Here is a 19,737-nt window from a genome sequence, read left to right as displayed (position 1 = left end):
ATTTAGAATGCCGGACCACCTTTGTCTCGCAAAACAATACAGTCAAAATAAGCAAAACAAATTTTGTTCATGGCTAATTAACTTCCATAAGTGATATAATCAATCATTTCTAGCTCTTCCCTAAACATATAACTAAGCTACAGGGAAACAGCATAGTCCTGTGAACACATAAAGGAGAGTTTTGGAAAGAAATATTTGCATCTGAAAACTCTTCAAGGCTCTTTGTAACATATAGCACTCCAATTTCAAAACAGTCAGTGGAAAACAGGAGGCAATTCACAAATTCAGCATTCTAGCATTAGGCCCTGACCTGTGCAAACACAGGAATCAATGGAGCACAAAACTCAAGAAGTTTGTTTACTGTGAACCAAGTTCAGTCCAGATGGAGATTAAGTGGGAGTACATTCAGGACAGAACAAAACCCACAAAGTGCAGGAGAAGGTTGCCTGTGCCAGTTTGATGAGGCAAATAAAGAAACACAGCTTCCAGGACAAGACAGTGGTTGCGTAGTGCAAGGACAGGGGATGTTACAGTAGTAGTTTCCAATAACAAAACTTCCTGCTCTAAAAAAAGCCCACTGTGCATCCTTTGTGCTTTTGGCAGGTCATACAACAAACATTGGTTTGTTCCATTGTTTTGCTTAAAAAGAAGCTTTAATAAGTGTTTCTTTTTTATGAACCACAGGAAAAAAAAGTTCTCCCTTGTAACTACTTAAAAGAAACTCACAGGAAACTCAAGACCTATTTGTGGTGGGGGGTTGTGCCTGCCCAGGACAACAACATAATTGTTCAGTGTTGTAACTTTCCTGTTATGTCAATAAAAGAGAGTTTTGTTTACTAAATACACTGATAACCAAATTACTGTTTTTCAGGGGGAAAGTAATTGCAATTTTATTTGTATTGTCACACTGTAATTCATTCAGATTTTGTTTTAATCGTTAAAGCTCATTTTCCTTATTTTAGGCTCAGTTTTAAAATATTAAAAAAAAATAGGACTGCACTGGTGATCCCAGTAGGAGACCTTTTATGTGACAATCAAACCACCACACACACTGTGCAGCATGTCCAGATAAACAGAAAAAAAAAAAAAGACCAAGTGATCTTAAAAAGAACTACAGGAGGAAGCAGAAAAAGCAAAATAAAACACAGCAGCATATGAGCAACTGCTGTTTAGACAAGCCCAGAATTCAAATGGTGCTGCCAGAGAAAATACAGTGTATGTAAGTATATGCAACATGCAGTGTAAAACTCATTAGGAAAAAATGCACGCCATACAGTCAAGAGGCTCCATTGCCCACATCAAGCATTACCATGATAAGATATTGATATAAAAAGTGCCTAAAATCTGTCCTGATATCAATCCTATCTCCTCTAAAGCTCACTTCTCCGTAGTCTCTGCTTCCATTCATGAGAAGTGATGGGTTACAATTAGTTCTCTGCCACAAGTAGCTTTAATCCGCTAAAGGCCAAATTGTACCTGGACTTTGAGGCCATGCAGCAGAGTAAGGGCCAGCCCCACTCCCCTGTGCAGCCTACCAGCATTGCTGCTTCGTGTGCAGGGGGCAGAGCAGGCTCCCCAGAACTGCTACCTCCTCCCAGTTGTGCAGTTGTGTGAGGCGTGGGTGTAGAGAGCCAAGGACCTGCCCTCTTCCCTCAGTGCACCAGTTAGTGGAGTTGAGCTGTTGGGGGAAGGAGAATGCTGGGCCTGTGAGGTGGGAGGGTCCCAGAGCTCGGGCATCTACACCGCAATTAAACAGCCCCTTTGCCTAAGCCCCGGGAGCCCAGTGTAAACATACCCTAGTGGGTTATAGCTAAACAGTCTCCTCCAAGAGAGCAGGGAGGAGCCAGGGAAGGAACTGTGATTCGAAGGCATGATTCTTTCTCAGGGTTGCTCGTGGCATGGAACAGTTACAACATGTGCTGCCTCTTCCAAAGACATCAGATTTCAGTTTAGCTGTAAGTGACCTACAGAATGTTCCAAGTAACCTCCCATTCACCCCTTTACTCAAGCGATCTGCAAGTCTGTCCCCGACATCCCCAGCCTTTTCTCCACTTCTGTGGTGGGGATTTACACATCTGTAGGTTGCTGGATCTCCCTTAGCTTAAATGCGAATTATAATGGCTTCATTCTGGTTTTTGCTAGGCTCCTCTCTTGATTTGTATTTCTATATTATCTCAAGGCTCTCAGCTCTTCAGATACTTCCTTTGGTATTCTGGAATGGATCCCATCTGATCTTGGACTTTTTTCTGACTTCCTGCATTTTCCCTGTTACATCATCTATTCCTGCACAATTTTGAATTCCTTTAGTATATTTCTTCCTCTCACAGGAAATTCATGTTGGTTTTCTCTCGCTATAAAAGTACTTCCTCTGTTTGGTGTCATCCTAGCTGCATGAATAGTGGAACAGAAGCATTGCCATACTGTATCAGACTAGCAGCCCATCTAATCCAGTGCCAGATGCTTCAGAGGAATGAACCCTTGAGTAACCAGTTATGGGATAACCTGCACCTAAGGTAAATTTTCTCCAAACCCAAATAGTTAGAGATTGGCTTATACCCTGAAGCTTGAGGGGTTTTATCCCTTCCAAAGCTCTTGGTTTTTAAAATGTTCTCTATTTTAACAGGATAGTCTTGTTACTCAGATAAATATCGAATCCCTTTTTGGACCTGCTAAACTCTTGGCCTCTGTGATATCTTGTGGCAGTGAGTTCCACAGGCTCACGGTGAGCTGCCTGGATAAGTATTTCCTTTCTGTATTTGCCACTTTCCAATGTTATTGAATGTCCCCTTGTTCTTGTGGAGATTAGAGAGAAAGACTGAACAGAAGTTGCCAATCAACCTTCCCCCTCTAATTCGGAAAATATCCCTTCTGAGATGAGGTAACCAATACAGAATCCCAAATGAGGGCAAGTCAATGAGTTATATAATGTCATTATATTTTCCTTAATATTCTCCATCTCATTCCCTATGCATCTTTATATACAGGCATCTTAAAAGATTTCCACAGGGTGACTTCCTTACATTTGGAATTTTTTAGTTCTGTCTTGATTCCCTGCCCAGCTTTTATTCTACTTCTTTTCCTTTCAATTTTTTCCTGAATCAGCAAACATTCCTAAAACAACAAATTTACATTTTTTCAAAGAAACATTCCCAATAACAATAACATGCTAGTTGTAAGGGAGCAAACTAGTTGATTTATACTGAAGTGAAAACTACCAAAATTTAGCCAAAATACCCTGTTAAAAAAGAAACCAAACCCCACCCCAATTCTAACTACAGAATTAATTGATAGCTTAAAGAAACAGTAGCATAATAAGGGAAGGGAAGGACGAGTCTGATATTTATATTGTACTGTCATGCCCAACAGTTAGCCCCTCCAGATTTCTGGTAAGAACTCTGGATCCACCAGAAGAGAGATTCCCCACCAGAGTGCGTACTGGTAAAGGACTTGAATGCACACAAGATCAAGAAAGCTTAGAGTTATGTACCAAACCACTGACAATTAGTATCTTCATGTTAACACTGACTCCAAGGGCCACATTATCAAAGAGCTGAGACCCACTTGCATACACACCAATGTCCACACCGTACAACTAGAGTTGCTTGTTTAGGACCTACTTGAGCCTACACAAATCAATTAAAGAAGACAAAAGCATTATTTGGTCAAATGGCCTCAAATGCCTCCTTTCTTATCCATCGGATATGCTTTGCCAATGGAGCCTCCCCCACTCTCCTCTTGGATATAAATGGCTAAAACTTACATTGCTCTTTTAGCCATTGTAAGCTACCAGCATTTGAAAAAAAGAAAACAAACCTTTTTCGTCTTGAGATCTTTGACAGGTCACACATAGGGTTGCCTGGCATCCGGTCAACCCCGGTTGAAAAGGGACTCTGGGGACTCTGGTTGGCACCGCCAACCAGGCCATGAAAAGTCTGTTCGGCAGCGCAGCAGGGACCCGGGGCTAACGCAGGCTCCCTACCTGCTCTGGCTCTGTGTTGCTCCTGGAAGCGGCTGCCAGGTCCCCGCGGTCCCTAGGCGCTGGGTCAGAGAGGGACTGGGAGACTCTGTGTGCTGCCCCTGCCCCAAATGCTGGCTCCACAGCTCCCATTGGCTGGGAAGTGCAACCAATTTGAGCTGGAGGCAGGCAGCGCTTGCAGGCACGAAGACACCACACAGACCTGTCTGGCTGCCCGTGTGCCTAGAGGCCGCAGGGACCTGGCGGCCACTTTTTTCTCTGAGCCAATGTAAGTGATGCCAGGACCCCACAATCCCACCTGCACCCCAAACCCCTCATCCCCGGCCCCACCCCCAACCAGAGCCCTCACTCCCCACACACACCCTAACCCCCTGCCCCAGCCGGGAGCCCCCTCCTGCACCCCAAACCCCTCATCCCCAGACCCATCCCAGAGCCCGCACCCCCAGCTGGAGCCCTCACCCCCCCCACACACCCTAACTCCCTGCCCTAGCGCAGAGCCCCCTTCCACACCCCAAACTCCTTGGACTGAGATGGACATAGGAGACAGAAGTGTTGAAAGTCTCTGGGTTAGCCTAAAAGGAGTAAAAAACAAGGGTGATGTCATGCTAGGAGTCTACCACAGGCCACCTAACCAGGTGGAAGAGGTGGATGAGGCTTTTTTTAAACAACTAACAAAATCATCCAAAGCCCAAGATTTGGTGGTGATGGGGGACTTCAACTATCCAGATATATGTTGGAAAAATAACACAGCAGGGCACAGACTATCCAATAGGTTCTTGGACTGCATTGCAGACAACTTTTTATTTCAGAAGGTTGAAAAAGCTACTAGGGGGGAAGCTGTTCTAGACTTGATTTTAACAAATAGGGAGGAACTCGTTGAGAATTTGAAAGTAGAAGGCAGCTTGGGTGAAAGTGATCATGAAATCATAGAGTTTGCAACTCTAAGGAAGGTTAGAAGGAAGTACAGCAAAATAGAGACAATGGATTTCAGGAAGGCAGATTTTGGTAAGCTCAGAGAGCTGATAGGTAAGGTCCCATGGGAATCAAGACTGAGGGGAAAAACAACTGAGGAGAGTCGGCATTTTTTTAAAGGGACACTATTAAAGGCCCAAAAGCAAGCTATTCCGCTGGGTAGGAAAGATAGAAAACGTGGCAAAAGACCACCTTGGCTTAACCACAAGATCTTGCATGATCTAAAAAATAAAAAGGAGTCATATAAAAAATGGAAACTAGGTCCGATTACAAAGGATGAATATAGGCAAACAACACAGGAATGCAGGGGCAAGATTAGAAAGGCAAAGGCACAAAATGAGCTCAAACTAGCTACAGGAATAAAGGAAAACAAGAAGACTTTTTATCAATACATTAGAAGCAAGAGGAAGACCAAAGACAGGGTAGGCCCACTGCTCAGTGAGGAGGGAGAAACAGTAACGGGAAACTTGGAAATGGCAGAGATGCTTAATGACTTCTTTGTTTCAGTCTTCACCGAGAAGTCTGACGGAATGCCTAACATAGTGAATGTTAATGGGAAGGGGGTAGGTTTAGAAGATAAAATAAAAAAAGAACAAGTTAAAAATCACTTAGAAAAGTTAGATGCCTGCAAGTCACCAGGGCCTGATGAAATGCATCCTAGAATACTCAAGGAGCTGATAGAGGAGGTATCTGAGCCTCTAGCTATTATCTTTGGAAAATCATGGGAGACGGGAGAGATTCCAGAAGACTGGAAAAGGGCAAATATAGTGCCCATCTATAAAAAGGGAAATAAAGACAACCCAGGAAACTACAGACCAGTTAGTTTAACTTCTGTGCCAGGGAAGATAGTGGAGCAAGTAATTAAGGAAATCATCTGCAAACACTTGGAAGGTGGTAAGGTGATAGGGAATAGCCAGCATGGATTTATAAAGAACAAATCATGTCAAAGCAATCTGATAGCTTTCTTTGATAGGATAATGAGTCTTGTGGATAAGGGAGAAGCAGTGGATGTGGTATACCTAGACTTTAGTAAGGCATTTGATACGGTCTTGCATGATATTCTTATCGATAAACTAGGCAAATACAATTTAGATGGGGCTACTATAAGGTGGGTGCATAACAGGCTGGATAACCGTACTCAGAGAGTCGTTATTAATGGTTCCCAATCCTGCTGGAAAGGTATAACAAGTGGGGTTCCACAGGGGTCTGTTTTGGGACCGGCTCTGTTCAATATCTTCATCAATGACTTAGATATTGGCATAGAAAGTACGCTTATTAAGTTTGCAGATGATACCAAACTGGGAGGGATTGCAACTGCTTTGGAGGACAGGGTCATAATTCAAAATGATCTGGACAAATTGGAGAAATGGTCTGAGTTAAACAGGATGAAGTTTAACAAAGACAAATGCAAAGTGCTCCACTTAGGAAGGAACAATCAGTTTCACACATACAGAATGGGAAGAGACTGTCTAGGAAGGAGTATGGCAGAAAGGGATCTAGGGGTTATAGTGGACCACCAGCTAAATATGAGTCAACAGTGTGATGCTGTTGCAAAAAAAAGCAAACATGATTCTGGGATGCATTAACAGGTGTGTTGTGAGCAAGACACAAGAAGTCATTCTTCCGCTCTACTCTGCGCTGGTTAGGCCTCAACTGGAGTATTGTGTCCAGTTCTGGGCACCGCATTTCAAGAAAGATGTGGAGAAATTGGAGAGGGTCCAGAGAAGAGCAACAAGAATGATTAAAGGTCTTGAGAACATGACCTATGAAGGAAGACTGGAAGAGTTGGGTTTGTTTAGTTTGGAAAAGAGAAGACTGAGAGGGGACATGATAGCAGTTTTCAGGTATGTAAAAGGGTGGGAGCTGAGTTGCTACAGAGAATTCTTTCCTGGGTGCTGGCTGGTGAGTCTTGCCCACATGCTCAGGATTTAACTGACTGCCATATTTGGGGTCGGGAAGGAATTTTCCTCCAGGGCAGATTGGCAGAGGCCCTGGAGGTTTTTCACCTTCCTCTGCAGCATGGGGCATGGGTCACTTGCTGGAGGATTCTCTGCACCTTGAGGTCTTTAAACCACGATTTGAGGACTTCAATAACTCAGACATAGGTTAGGGGTTTTGTTACAGGAGTGCGTGGGTGAGATTCTGTGGCCTACGTTGTGCGGGAGGTCAGACTAGATGATCATAATGGTCCCTTCTGACCTGAAGTCTATGAGTCTATGAGTCCTAAGGAGGGGGGAGAAACTTGTTCACCTTAGCCTCTAAGGATAGAACAAGAAGCAATGGGCTTAAACTGCAGCAAGGGAGTTTTAGGTTGGACATTAGGAAAAAGTTCCTAACTGTCAGGGTGGTTAGACACTGGAATAAATTGCCTACGGAGGTTGTGGAATCTCCATCTCTGGAGATATTTAAGAGTAGGTTAGATAAATGTCTATCAGGGGATGGTCTAGACAGTATTTGGACCTGCCATGAGGGCAGGGGACTGGACTCGATGACCTCTCGAGGTCCCTTCCAGTCCTAGAATCTATGAATCCCTGGCCCCACCCCAGAGCCTACACCCCCAGCCACAGCCCTCACCCCCTCATGCACCCCAACCCCCTGCCCCAGCCCAGAGCCCCCTCCTGCATCCAAACTCCTCATCCCTGCCCCCACCCCCAGCTGGAGCCCTCACACCCTCCTACACCCCAACCCCCTGCCCCAGCCCAGAGTCCCCTTCCTGTACCCCAAACCCTTCATCCCCAGCCCCACCCAAGAGCCTGCACTCCCAGCCAAGAGCCCAGACTCCCTCCCGCACCCCAACCCCCTGCCCCAGCCTGGTGAAAGTGAATGAGGGTGGGGGAGAGGGAGGGAGGGAGGGAGGAACGGGGGATGGAGCGAGCCGGGGCAGGGCCTTGGAGAAGGGGCGGGGCATGGGCAAGGCCTCAGAGAAGTGGGGGTAGGGGGCGGGGCAAGGGTGTTCGGTTTTGTGTGATTAGAAAGTTGGCAACCCTAGTCACACAAGGTTCAGTGGGTTGTACAAGTGTCTCAGAAATTCTCACAACTTTGTCCACCATCCCTCTGGACTACACAAGTGCCGCACGGTGGCAGGTTCTGCTCTGTTATAGTTGACCAGCTAGACCCTCCTCCATGTTCCAACACATGGAATCAGAAAGGTGGGCAGTACCTGAAAATGAGCTCCTCACCTTCCCCAGGCTGCAGCATCCAGTAATAGAGCCTTGTCACCTGAAACCCTGGACACTTCCAGCGACTGTTACTTCTAGGCTCCAGGCTGGGCTCCAGGCTGGAGTAACAGTCTCCTCTACAGCTGGGACCAGGGAAGGACAGGTTGGTAGCCCATGTGATCAACAGAGCCAATATTTTTTTAATTAATTGCTTTTTATTTGTAAAAGGGCTGGACCCTCATGCCTATAAATATATCTGCCTGTGGCTGATAGATCAGTTCCTGAAGCTAGCCATTTAATAGCCTGTCCATTTGCCTCTCCCCAACCACCAGTTGATACTAAGGCACATAAAACAGAATCCAATGGATGATATGAATAGCTCTCTCTGACTAACCTTAGACATGCATCTCTCAGCGAAGGGAGTAAAACATCCAAATCCAGTCATGGTTTTTCATAAGTTTTTCTCTGCCTGACACATTTGGTCAGTCGAGGAAGAGGTCAAATCAAACAAGTCTGGGTGTTCCATTGTGTCCAGCAGAGATTCATATCTCTCCAAGGGCCTGATCAGGGCCATTGCTATTGATTTGATGTGTAAGATGCTCTGGTACCACAATGATGGGCCGAAGAATAAAAGAAGATAGATAGATAGATAGATAGATAGATAGAAAATCCATCCACGTCAATGATTCCGTTGGTTTCAATGGGCTTTAGATCAGACCCGTCAAACAGGTTTGAGGAACATAGTCCCTGCCACTGCCCATGTCCAGTAGATAAACAGAGGTTTTTGCTGTCAACAGAGCTATCAATCTAGAATCCTTCATGAGCACCATTTTTTTAAACAAACTAAACGGTTACTAAAGTTTGTTTTTCTGTTGTATGAAACAAGTTATAAAATGCTGCTGGAACAGAGACAAACATTTATGCAAAGCATCACCAGAAACCTGTTATGTTCAAACTTTTTTATGAATGATTTTTCCTCAGTAACAAAATGTTCAGAACTTTTTTATGTGGCTCTTGCTGGGATATTATTTTTTCAAATTCCTTAAGTTCAAAGTGCTTTCATCTTTACTCTTTATTAGCATAGCCAGGCATTCTGACTCCTAATTCCTGAGCGGTGCTCTGCCCTCCCATCACCCTTCCTCTAGTTCATGCTGTGCAAACCTTACCTGTCATTTTAGGAGGGCAAGTCTAAACAGACACTAGTTCACTATGAAGTCACACTTTCCATTTCTGAGGCTCGGCGTGCTGGAATTAAACTGCAGGTTACAAAGAGCCATTATCAGCTGAACATGCTTATCATCATAATACTTAGCACTTCCCCACTGTATCACTTACAGCTTCAAAGCACTGTACAAACACTATTTAATGCTCACAACACTGCTGTGAAGCAGGCAAGCATCCCTAGCCCACTTTATGTAGGCAGAAAGGAGCAGAGAGAGAGGCCAATGTCTTAGCCAAAGCTGCATAACAAGACAGTAGCCAAGCCAGGATTAGAACTCCAAAGATCCTAGATCCTACCCATTTTTTGTCCAATAGGCTTTGCTGTATGAGGCTCCCCATTTCTTTCCCCCTTATCTTGTTAGTGTGCCTCCTGGGGTCCTCCATCCCCATGCCCTCTCCCCACTTCCCTCTGGGGTGTGTCTTTCCCCTGTGAGGTATTCCTTGGTGTGCTGTTTTCCCTTGTCCTGGGAGGTATCCCCTTCCTGTCCTGCCCTCCTTAGCTCTTTGAACTAAAGGGGTTCTACCTATTTACATGTGTTACCACCACAGTATATTGGTCTCCTACATGTTTTATTTATTGCTTTACGAGTCTCTTATGTTAGGCAAGGCTGATAGCGCCACCTACAGTGAAGGTGGTCTGACACTTCCCATTATCACACCCTGTTTTCAGTTATAACTTTGCCAAACTTTAACCATTTGGGCTCAAATTTTCCATGCTGGGGGTCTGCTGCAGGGTGAATTATTTATGGGAGTTTCAGCCAAAATGGTTCAACCATTTCCAAGAATGAGGCTAGGGGGAAATATGTTGTTTTATGTAGCGGCAAGTGTCCACAGTTCTGGGGCAGCCCTGTTGTGTGGCTGGCTTTGGGGATAGAGACCTCAGGGCTTCCTGGGTCCATGGTTCCAGGGCACCTCCTCTCTGGCATGGAGCCGGGAGCCTGGAAACGCTGGGAGCCCCCACTCTAATTATAGCTTGGCTCCAGTCTCCATAGCAAGTAGCCTGGAAACCTTGAGGTTCCCAGGGCTTCTAGGCTAAAGCTGCGGAGCCATAACCTGGAAACTGGGGGATTCTCAGGACTTCCCAGCACGGAGCCGGGAAGTCTTGGGATGGATTTCCCGAATGCAGCTCCTGGGCAGCTCCATCCTACAGACTGCCCTGGGATGTGGAGACCAGGGCTTCCAGACTCCCAGGCCAGCTGGTTCCCTGGGTTGGGGGAGCCATTTGGCCTGTCTGTCTGGAAGTCCTGGCATTCCCAGCTCAGGTAGTCCGTGTAGCAGGGCCGCGCCTAGCCACAAATCCCTGTAATCCATTCCCTGGCAGTTTGTGGTGAAATTAACAGGATTCTTGTCAGGTTTACTGCTGCTCACTCCTGAATCCTATCAAGATTCCTGTCAAGACAAGAATTCTATCAATTTCATGCAGCCTAGGGGAGCCTTTTTCATTTCAGAAACACTCTGAGTCAGCATTTTCAAAAGAAACCATTTCTGGAGTTTCAGGTTCACAGTAAAATGTCAAAACATGATTTTGGTCCAAGTCAGAATGAAACATTTTAAAATGTGAAAATTTCTTGTGAACTAGGCCATCGCTAACAAAGAGCTAATTTCTAAGCAGCCAGAGCGCTACTCAAGGTGCTTAGCCCTCTTAGCACACTTCACTGTGAGAAACAATGCAGATCAAGGACTTTACCACAACAGACAATGCAAAGGACTTTATGGTGTGGGACAGTGAAGGGGACAGCAGTTCATTGAATGGACTCTCCTTAGTAAACCTGAATGATTAAAATGGGTTAGGTGGTGGTACCTCCAGGCAGGACCAGGCAAGCTGCTCCTTTGGGACTGGAGGAGACCTGCAAAGAGACACTTGGACTACTGATTCCAATGAGTGGATCTTGGTAGATGGGTGAGGTGGTATAGGGGACTCCCATAGCAGGGGGGACGAAAGTTAGGCAGACTACTGCCAAAGTTACTGAAATGGGTTGGGTTTATTTGCATATACATTCTGGTGCTGCGTTTTCCCAACTTTAGCACTGGGTTCTCTTTCCCATAATAAAGATTTCCTTCTGCGTACGCAGTCGCAGAGAGCTTGTGCACAAGACAGCTTAATGGCTAGGGTGCATTTAACTTTCCCAGTTTCTGGGAGGGGGCTCGAGACATCAGTTTAGTTATTTGGCGAGAGGGACCCTACTTATATTGAACCTGGCTCTTATTGCTGCTGTTAACTTCCTGGCAGAAGGGTTACCTGTGTATATACCTTAAGGGAAGCTCACACTGTTGCTACTGATGAGGACTAGGACTGGTACCTGCCTCCCCTGCTGTATGCTGCAGAATCAGAGACAAAACTAGAAGAGGAACAGTCCCAATGAGAGGTGGAGGCATACAGTGCAAATAGCCAGACAGATGATGAAGCAGAAAGAAAGGCCGAATTTGCTTCTTAGACAGCTTCTGCACAAAGGGACCCTCTGCTGGCACCTGGGGAGCAGCAGCACTAAACCCTCACACAGGGCTTGTTTTCACTACCATGCTAGATTGGCGCCACTGCATCAAATGCTCTCCTGGTGACATAATTACTCCACCTAAATGAGAAGCAGAAGCTACGTTGGTGGCAGAGCATCTCCCACCAACGTAGCACAGTGTAGACAGCGCTTTAAGTGGATGTAAGTCGCGTCGCTCGGGGTGGTGGTGGTTTTTTTCACACCCCTGAGCAACGTAACTTATATCGACTGAAGTGGTAGTGTAGACAAGCCCTCAGTCTCAGCTGCCTCGGAACCAGAAATGGGGCAAATCAGGACTCTCCCAGGCAACCTGGGGCAGCTGGTAAGTCAGGCTTGATTTTTGTTAACTGCTGATGCTCAATTTTGCTAAATTGATAAGGATTGTTAATTCTGGATCTCAGCCTCTGTGTAAGCAGAAATATCACTGGTCAAAACCTTTATCCAGGGGCTCAACAACCTGGGAGGCAAGAGAGGGGGGTGAGACAGTGGCCTCCAATTGCAGGCAGATTATTCATCCAGCTGTAGGTTGGACACTCCTGTGTAAAGTTTGTCACCCTGTCCAGGACTGATATAAAATCAGGCATGGTTTTGTCCAGTATCATTGCGACGTGGATGCACAGAGAACGTCATTTTACAGGGCACGCTGCTCCACCCCTGCCAGCATGGCCTCACCATTGCACCCTGGGATAGAGATTTTTATCTGTGATATTTCCACTTGGTTTATACCATGTTAGGTGTTACAGTCGCTGAGCTCCAGAATTAAACATCATCATCCATTTAGCAAAATTGATCACCAGCCCTTAAACAGCAAGTCAGGCTCACCCTGTGACGTGACTGTGCATGCAAGGTCATGCTGCTGGGGGTGGGGCAGCAAGCTCTGCAAAATGGCATCCTCTGTGTGGTGTGACTGTACAGCGGCGGGATTGTGACAGCAGGGGTGGGTCCACACCACTCCGGAAGTTCATGCAACCGAGCTGGATGTCCTGTATTCTGGGGATGCATCAATGGCCACCCTACCCACTTTGGCCCCTGACCAGAGCAGGACATTTGAGTGGCATTGTGCCGCCATGCACCAGTTTGCAATGCCACTCACTGGACAGCCAGGCCAATTGGAATAGCACTGCAACCCCATGTGCTTGCTTGGTCCCCCAACTTTTGTAGTCTTTCTGGTGCCCATGGGCATGGGGGCCTCCCAGCTGCTGGGGAGCAGTGGAGCAGAGGATACCTGGAATTCCCACCATAGTTTGAGGACTGGAGCTGGGCTTTCAGTTCTTTCTGGGGAAGTGGAGATGCAGAAGGAAATTGGGATCTGGGGCTCCCCGAGCTGCCTACCCCCTAGTGAGGATGGTGCTCTTCAGCTTGACTGCCTCACTGAGTAAGAGCATGGAGCTGGGTGTGGGGGCAGAGAGACTGCGGGGCTGGGTGCAGGAAGCGCATGCGCTGAGTGAGTCTGGGGTCACAAGAAGGAAGTGCATGTGGAGCTGGGTGCAGGGGGACGAGCCCAGGTCTAGGTGCAGAAGGAGAGAGCTTGGGGGAGGGTTGCAGGGCGGGGGAGGGAGAATCCTGGTCCCCTCCTCAGGAAAATTCTGGTTGTATCCCTGTCTCTATCCATCTGCCATACCTATACTGCCCCCATTACCACATTATCTGAGTACTGTATTTATTAACAACACCTTGGCGAGGTAGGGCAGTGCTATTAGCCCCCTTTCCAGGTGGGGAAACTGAGGCAGAGAGAGAGAGAGGCTAAGTGACTTGTTCAAAGTCACACAGGGAGTCTGTGACAGACAGGGCCAGCTCTAGGTTTTTTGCTGCCCCAAGCAAAAAAAATTTTGGCTGCCCCCCCCCCCCACCCCCACTGCACCCTCCTGCCGCCCCAGCCCTGGGTCACTGGTAACTCACTCCCAGGGCAGGTCATTCAGCAGGAATTTTGGATGTGCACAGAACACAGACAGGATTGGTTCCCATATAGTTACAGAACTGCAGTAAAAAAGTGGAACAATTTTCAGCTTGTGTGATTGGAGGATATCTGGATGCATATTATAAGACTGTCCTACATAAATGAGGAAAAGTTGAGGTGCCTTTATTATTCTTTTGTTCCATTCTTTGTTTCTATGGGGAATTTGCCAATGCAATATCACGGTCTTCCTTTTAAACAAATAAAACTAAAACTTAAAAATAATATAATAATAATAATAATAATTAATAAAGCAATGGCTGTTGGAAATAGCAATTCCAGTCCTAATAACCACTGGGAAGCATTTCTTGCTCAATTTATTCTACTTTTTCCTACAGCAAGTTACAGTGGATCAGTATATGTGATTTGGGAGAAAGGAAGTAACAGCTGCCCAAATTGAGCTTGAGCACTCCTGAATTTTGAGGGTGTTCAAATCTGGAAGGCAGGTGCTGGATTCCCTTTCTGAATATTAGCTAAATCTGGAAAAGAAAAGTCTATTTCTGCTTCCATGGCTCAGAAGTGTAAATCCTCCTACGTGCCTGGTACTGTATCTAAAGCTGCCCAGTCTAGTAGCGCCGCCCCTCCCTTACTTTTCATTTTAAATTCTAGCGGGATCCAGGTACCTGCCTTGCTAGGCTTCAGATAGAGAGGTGCAATGTCCATTTAGTCCACCCAATTCTTTCTTTGGGGGAGAGCCCAGGGCTGGGGTGGCAGGAGGTGCGGGTGCGGGGGGGAGAAGAGCCCAGGGCTGGGGTGGCAGGAGATGCGGGTGGGAGCCAGAGCTGGGGCAGCAGGGGGTGCGGGTGCGGAGGGGGAGAGAAGAGCCCAGGGCTGGGGTGGCAGGAGGTGCGGGTGGGGGATGGGGGAAGTGCCCAGGGCTGGGGTGGCAGGAGATGCGGGTGGGGAATGGGGGAAGAGCCCAGGGCTGGGGTGGCAGGAGATGCAGGTGGGAGCCAGAGCTGGGGCAGCAGGGGTGCGGGTGCAGGGGGGGGAGAAGAGCCCAGGGCTGGGGTGGCAGGAGGTGCGGGTGGGGGCCAGAGCTGGGGCAGCAGGGGGTGTGGGCAGGGGAGAGTCCAGGGCTGGGGCAACACAGGGGTGTGGGAGGAGCCCAGGGCTGAGGTGGGGGGCAGCAAAAAACCTAGAGCTGGCTCTGTTCCTACCATTGCAGCATGACGTTTCAGCTCTACACTCCTTCCCCCTCCCTTTCCTGTTAATTGTGGCTGAGGGAATGCTGGGAAATGTAGTTCTTTCCCTGCTCCAGGGCTGGCTCTATAGGCAGGGAGCTAACCAAGGAACTACAGCTCCCAGGGCTCCCTGTTGGTTCTCAGCTCTCATGATGGATTCTTGTGCCCCTGCAAATTTGCCGCCCCAAGCACCTGCTTGCTTTGCTGGTGCCTAGAGCTGGCCCTGGTGACAGAACCCAGGTCTCTCAAGCCAGCACCCTAACCACTGGACCATCATTCTTCTCCCCAAACCTTTGAAATCTATTGCACGTTACTTCTCACTATACATACCTAATGAATTATTAACGTTAATAGGAATAGGCTCTTTGATGTTCACTTCAGCCATTTTCTACTTAGCACCATTCCTCCTCCACACAAGCACATAGTAAGAGACACTCCCTGCCCCAAACTCCTCAGAAGCCAAGTAGACAAGGCAGATAAAGATTGAGAAGAAAAACAGAGGCACAGCAAGGTAAAGTGACTTGCCCAAAGTCCCACAGCAGGTCATGGCATAGTCAGAAAGAGAATCCAGGTCTCCTGGCCTGCAGATGAGTGTTCAATTCACTGGCTAACAATGCATCTAAAATTAACAAGATTACACTCGTTTTTCATGTTTCCATTTAACTTCTCAATGATTTCAACCCAAACCAGCTTTTCCAACGCAGCATTGTTGCAGAGCAGAGAAAATGTATTTTAAAGTGTGCCGCTCTCTGCTGGGAGCATAATTGTTAACAAAATTGACAACTCGGTAACTCACAACAGCATTAACTTACCCTGGGCTTTTCCTAGTCAGGAGTTCAGCAAGTAGATGAGGAAGCAGACCAGAGTCTGTCCTAGGCCCCAGCAACACTTAGTGAAATGAAGAGTACAGTTGCACCTAGAGGTATCACTTTTAAATGGGCAGGGTTTCTTCATTGTAAATAAATTAGGAATAAACAACCACTTGGATGACTCAGAGAATTCGTATGGGATACAAGAGCTTTTTTAGGTCATTGGTTCAGTACTGGCCCACAGGCACTAGTAGTGATCAATGTGTTACCATCTGTTTGGCTTTCTAGGAACTATATACAACCAGAACCTAGCTGGTGTAAATTGGGGTAGGTCCGTTTACTTCACTAGAACTTGGACAGTTTATAACAGCTGAGCATCTAGCTGATAATTTGTTTAGGTCCCAGAATAATTGATCTGTCGTTGCAGGATTTTGCCCAGGGAAGGCTGCCGTGTCCCCTCTGTCACCAATTTCAGTTATTCTTTCTTTCTTTCTCTCTTTTAACAGACCAGACCTTCCCGCTGCTACATCTCTCATGCTTACTGTCTCTCCAGCAGAGGTTACTATATGTGGCCCAGATCATAACCCTCCAGGGAAAATGCTACAAGGGTGCCGGGGCCTCCACAAAGTTCCCCTCACGGATCCTCCTGTCAGGTGGTCAGGGATTTCCATCGAGGAAAGGGGGGCTTGGTCCCCACAACTGAGGATCTTTGGGTGTCAATGGAAGTCAGGACCGTGCACTGCCCTTGAAACCCTCCTTAAAGAGGATTCCATAGCCTGGGATGGGCTTTACTCCTGAGTTTGCTCTCCATGTGCTTGGGGAAGGAGGCAGGAGGAGTAATGCATGGCTTGACCAGGCACAACCTGTCCTTAAGAACTAACATAGTAAATCAGTTACACTTTGCCATGCTATAGGAGGCTTGGCTGTGCTTCCATATATTGGGTCACTCATACATGCTCTGAAGAGCTCTTTCTTTTAAGTAGTTGCAGTTAACTATTTGCTAATTCATTTCACTGCTGCCTGCATGTGCTCTATTACAGTCAAGTTGGGGTTTGTTTTTTAATTAGTCTCAATACACTTGCATTTATAGCAGAGGGTAGGTGTGGCAGCAAGGTACGGCTCACTGGAGAGTGTCAAAATTTTGCTATGGCAGCTTTTGTAACAAACTCACTCCTTTATTCAGCACCTAGAAGGCCTACAGCATCATCAGTAGTGAACAAAGGGTAGGTGGCAGTACTAATCAGAGGAGCCCCTCCACCCCCCGAACTCCCCGAACACTCTCTCTCTCTCCAAAATAATTTTATTTTACACACTATAATGAAAATACCAAGCACAGCTCTGAAGAGGGCTTAGAAGAAAGTTTATGATGAAATAAAAACATTACATCAACCTGGAAACATCTTCACAAAATAAAATTCTTCTGGTATACAAGAAGCACAGCATGCTATTTAAAACCATACTACAGCTTCGTAAGGGAAGAAAAAGGGCAAGGAGTACAAAGTCCTTCATTAAAAGGTCAGTATATTGTTGGGTCTTTTGGTCAGCTCAGCTCTAATATAGATAGAATCTAAGCCAGTTGGGGAAATACAGCATATTCTTTCCCAGAAACAGGAGAGACCCAGTCACACTACTAGAGTTTTCCATCTCTGAGAGCTATGGGCCAGATTCACCTGTATTCTTCAGCTGCTATGCAAAATAGCAATAAATCTAACATCATCTGCTAGTTAAATCAGATTTATGGCTGCTTTGCATGACCAGAGCATACCAGTGAATCTGGTCTTATGATTTTACAGTATTATAAAGTGTGTTTCCAAGAAAGGACGACTCCTCTTGTCATGGTTTCATCTCAAAACTTGTTTTCTCAGGAAGTGCTTGTGCTATGCAGAAGAATTCCATTGCCTGTGTGAACAAGTTCATGCTGTGGAAGGGCAGATGATAAGACAAAGTATCTTTTTTCCCCATCTAAGTCTATTAGATTTTAAAGCAAAGCTTTAATTTCATTCTGCTAAACACTAACTCGGGCCAGGTCTACACTACATACTTGCTTTGGTATAACTACCTTGCTCAGGGGTGTGGAAAATTCACACCCCTGAGCGAGGTAGTTATACCGACTTAACTCCCATCCCTTCCCCATGTAGACAGTGCTTTGTCAGTGGCAGAGCTTCTCCCGCTGACCTAGCTACCACCTCTCGCAAAGGTGGAGTTACTAAACCGACAGGAGAGCTCTCTTCTATTGGCTTAGAGCATCTTCAGCAGCAGCACCACAGCAGAGCAGCTGCATTGGTGCAGCTGCACCAACACGTTTGTAGTGTAGACCTGCCCTCACTTACCACATGACAGCATTCTGCTCTAAGCTCAGCAACTAAAAAACCCAATTACAGCAGAATTTCACTAATTTGCATGAGCAGCTGGGAAACACACTACAGGTTACTACGGTCTGGGTGAAATTTACTCCTGTATAGTTGGCCAGTACAAGGTCTATGTGCCACTTAAGCTACACAGGCATAAGTGGGAAGTAAATGGTGCCTTACACTTCATGCTGGTCTTTTGCACAGGGGTGAATTTCATCCTTTGTTAATGAGTAAACAGCCATGATGAAAAAATAAAACGATTTATATTTTCAAAATCAAAAACTGGGACACTTGTGTAGACATTATTTTTAGGGCTGCGACATAGCCATTCAAAAGATAAAAGTACACAGGGGGTAAAAATGTGGCTGCACTGAAGTCAATGGCAAAACTCCCACTGTCCTAAAGGGTGAAACCCTGGCCCCCTTTATTTTGAAAATGTGTGCTGGTGTCATACTGCCAGCTTTTGAGACAGCAGCGACACATGCATGTTACTCAGAGTGGAGGATTTTCTTGCAGCTATTTTGGGTTTTGAATGAGCTGATCATATATTACTGAATAAGCATGTTGAACACTCACTCCGAGTTAAAGAACAGCTTCAAGGATGGCCACTCTCGTTTGAGTTTTCGTTTTAAACTCCAAACGTTGTAAAGCACACGACCACTTGTTCCCTTGAACTGTTTGTTTCTAGTAAACACAGAGCAAATTCCACTCTTTAGCTCTTAAACAGACAAACATGTGAACTGATGCAGTAAAAAACTGGTACTGTCTGGTGAAATCAGGACATGGAGTCACCTTACAGATGATGCATCAGTACATATACTTTGTTCATTTATTCTGACCACCTCAGATTAGCTTTCACTATGTATAATAGCACTTCAGAAGATAGTACTCTCTTAAATAACCAGTAGTGTATTTTGTAAAAGTAACTTGTGGTGCAGTAGCAGGGTCTACACAGACCTATTAATGTGCAGAACGGTAGTGTGCTTTAGAAATTACATCCCTGTCATGTGCATTACCCCACCATGTAGACTTGTCACTGGTAACATGCTTTTTCAGTGCAACACTCATTTGCTGCATCTTCGTTGAGTAGTGGATTGAGAACGAGCAGTTGCAAGTATGAGCAGGTTTGCCTATTAACCAAGTGTTAATTTGTGAGGTATTGCTGGATCTAGGCTTGGTTTGGAAACATCTGGTTTTGAATACACATTCCTCTGCACTTCTTGCCTACAGAATTGCTAGGTTCAATTAGGAAAAGTCTTTAGATCGTGACACAAATGGAACTTCTGAACTGACCCTTTGTGATACCTTAGCCATATCACTAATGTCCAACAAATACAGGGCTCAGAGTATCCTCTTTGAGCTAAATCTTCAAGTTCTTTGTCAAAACGCCCACTGAGTTTTGCTGACAGGCCAAACAAACATGCAGTTCATGTCCCCAAAGAGGTCCCTCTAACGTATGAATGGCTGCTAACTGAAGCAGAGCAAAGGAGCTATAGCAGAATGGAGAATTGGGCCCTAAGCCCAGACTGTCAAAGGTACTGAAGCACCTAACTCCCAATGGGAGTTCCACGTCTAAACACCTTTGAGGATCTAGGCCTACTGCTCAACTCCGGCAGCAGC

The 19,737-nt window shown here is 46.2% G+C and overlaps 1 protein-coding gene across 7 annotated transcripts in view; it reads right to left on the bottom strand.

Moving 5' to 3' along the window:
• Nucleotides 1-19,737, bottom strand: part of KCNJ15 (potassium inwardly rectifying channel subfamily J member 15) — a 40,547-nt gene that overhangs the window by 7,458 nt on the left and 13,352 nt on the right. The window contains exons 3-4 of one of the 7 annotated variants that reach the window (XM_065590667.1): nucleotides 9,273-9,362; nucleotides 3,021-3,111 (exon numbers count right to left, since the gene is read on the bottom strand). The exons of 4 other annotated variants lie outside the window; for them this stretch is intronic. The gene's annotated coding sequence lies outside the window, so the exon portion shown is untranslated. Of the gene's footprint in view, nucleotides 1-310; nucleotides 330-3,020; nucleotides 3,112-9,272; nucleotides 9,363-19,737 lie in introns of those variants that run through there. 2 more of the 7 variants (XM_042859241.2, XM_065590660.1) reach the window with 2 other exon arrangements.

This window comes from Chrysemys picta, chromosome 1 (assembly GCF_011386835.1).
Source record: "Chrysemys picta bellii isolate R12L10 chromosome 1, ASM1138683v2, whole genome shotgun sequence".
Taxonomy (NCBI): domain Eukaryota; kingdom Metazoa; phylum Chordata; order Testudines; family Emydidae; genus Chrysemys; species Chrysemys picta.
The sequence above is the reverse complement of the archived record's forward strand: the minus strand, read 5'-3'. Positions and strand labels throughout refer to the sequence as shown.